This window comes from Danio rerio, chromosome 25 (assembly GCF_049306965.1).
Source record: "Danio rerio strain Tuebingen ecotype United States chromosome 25, GRCz12tu, whole genome shotgun sequence".
In the NCBI taxonomy this organism is placed as follows: Eukaryota; Metazoa; Chordata; class Actinopteri; order Cypriniformes; family Danionidae; genus Danio; species Danio rerio.
Window position 1 is genome coordinate 10,440,001 of NC_133200.1, and position 2,663 is coordinate 10,442,663.

General features: G+C 30.9%; 1 long non-coding RNA gene across 3 annotated transcripts in view; it reads right to left on the bottom strand.

The window, feature by feature from the left end:
• Positions 1-1,362, bottom strand: part of LOC141380900 (uncharacterized) — a 140,484-nt gene extending 139,122 nt beyond the window's left edge. Inside the window, exon 1 of one of the 3 annotated variants that reach the window (XR_012400266.1) lies at positions 1,231-1,321. This is a non-coding gene — a long non-coding RNA (uncharacterized lncRNA). Of the gene's footprint in view, positions 1-1,230 lie in introns of all 3 variants that reach the window. The other 2 variants (XR_012400264.1, XR_012400265.1) reach the window with 2 other exon arrangements.
• Positions 1,363-2,663: the final 1,301 nt, after the last annotated feature.

Below are 2,663 nucleotides of genomic sequence, written 5' to 3' on the forward strand. Positions count from 1 at the left end.
CCATATATATTATGAGGTCGCATAGATTAATATTCGGGCGCATATGCGACCAAAATGGTCGCAATTTCGAGCCCTGTATATATATATATATATATAAATATATATATATAAAATTATTTTTTTTTTTAAATTTACAAACGACAAATTTACACTACATTTTACAGTCTAGTAAGTAATCGATTTTTGAGGCCAATGTTAGAGGTCAATTTGATGTTGATTTGACAGCAATGTAGTTTATATGCATTGTAGGGATGTAAAAATTCAGGGTACATTTGTAATAAAAGATTTTAGATAAATACAATTTTTGTTCTTTACTTTGGTGGTCCAAATGGCGTTAATAATATATGGATGTCAAAGGGACATGAAGGTTTTGACATCAAATACATTTGCAATTTAGACATGTTTTCTGACATCAAAGTGTCTGCTGGGATGCAGAGTGGTTGTATTCAAATAATAATAATAATATTAATAATAATAATAATAATAATAATAATAATAATACCTTACAGAATATATAAAGTAAATTTACGTTATATTTTTTCAACCATAAAATAATGATTCAAGAGCATTATGGGGTGGTTTTTAAATAACATAAAATGTTTAAATGACCTAAATTAACTAATACAGAACGTTCCCTACTGGATTTTTTTAGCTGTAACGAAGCAGTGTTAAAAACATACCTGATCTTTTTATTTTTATTTTGAAAAGGTATCTTTGCTACATCCTCATTTATGCTCACTATATTTCCTCCTGTTTACTTACTGTTCGTTTAAAATTGTTTTGTGTTCACAATACACACGCCGAGCAAAAGAGTAACGTTAAACAATGTATTTTTAAAGTCATTTGCTGCTAATATGATTTTCCCTATTTAGAATTTTCCAAGAATACTTTTATGATGTTATATTATTAAGGAGAAGTCTGTGCGAATGTAAAACCAACTTTAGTTGTTTTGTTTATGTATACAGTCATTCGTCATTCATTGCAGTAAACAATGTGCAGTGTCCATCAAAGGCCTACACTAGACTTACATAAGGTGATGGTTTACAAATGGTTTTGTAAAAATGCTTTAACAACAGTCTTTATGAGAAAGATATGAGTGCAGACATCTACATTCACCTTTTTCTGCTCGTTCACTGTTGAACGTTCTACACTACAGCCAAACACTTCACTGACTCGAATGTGATTTTTGTTCCCTGCATTGAATGAAAAGCAGTAAAAAACGTTGTTTACCTTGAAATAAAGACAAAGACTTCTCTCTGACGTGTTGCTCTCAAGCACTTCTTTCGGCGGTAACGTGCGTTCCCTACAAAATTAGTGCAATGAGTCTGAACAAATGACTCGTATCAACCGATTCTTTCGAGTGAACCAAAATAAACAGCACGACCATTTATCAAATTTATTTGCAGCCTGTTTAAATTCAGAACATTTGTAGTCAATATAATTAATCGTGGATTATATAAATTTGGATACCATTTGGACAAAGTATTTTTTGTTGTAGCTACAAATCAGCTACAATGGTTAAAGGTTGATGATTCAAATGAATCAATTCAATTCCTGAATAAATTGCTCTTTTTTGTTGTAAACATATTATTTTACCAAATCAGTTAATAATAATAATAATAGTAATAACATTAAATAAAATATGATAATATATTGACCAGCAGTTTGAATCTTCTCAAATTGCTGTTATGAAGTCAGAACAAATGACTCGTATAAACCGATTCTTTCGAATAAATCAAAATACACAGTCTTTATATTAATCAAATTTACTTGCAGCCTATTTTAGTTCAGAATATTTGTTGTCAATATAATTAATCAAGTAGACATTTGGACACCAACTGGACATAGTTATTCAAACAAACATTAAACACAAATCAACAACAGGGTTACAGGAGGAAACCCTCGCAAATGCAGGGAGAACATGCAAACTCCACACAGAAACGCCAACTGACTCAGCCAAGGCTCAAACCAGCAACCTTCTTGCTGGGAGACGACAGCACTACCTACTGTGTCGCTGGTAAAATAAACTGTCATATTTTAAAGACATAGCGGGGGAAAATGGAATTTAACGCAGTGCTTCTTGTCCAGTCTGAGACTCTCTTCATATTGTATATCTATCAGGCAGTGAAGATCACAGATTTCTTGCACGTGTCAATTTTATAATGGAAAGCCAAAAAAAAAAGTCCAAATCCTAAATTAAAAGTGCTTGTGCATATTGATTCACATGAATCAATTCAATTTAATTTCTAAATGAATGGATCTTTTAATTTGTAAATATATTACTTTACCAAATCAAAAAATAACATAAATATTAAATAAAAAAAACACTAACTTTAGAATAAATCCAAAGAATATATGATTAATACTGTATATCGATTAGTAGTTTGAATCTTCTCAAATAAGTTGCTGTTATGGAGTCTAGTTCTAATCAAATGACTCTCATGAACCGATTCTTTTTTATTATTCAAAAAACAAACAATGCAAGCAGGCTGGTTTCAGATTGATCGACTTGTATTTATTAATATTAAAAAGAGCGGTTGTAAATTTGAATATGTTCTGACTTATTTTACTTAACCTACTGAATCATATGTTTCGTTTCAATTTCAGTAAAATAATCTCATCTCTCACTGCAGAGCCGGAGTGGGACTCCTTTTCAGCCCTGG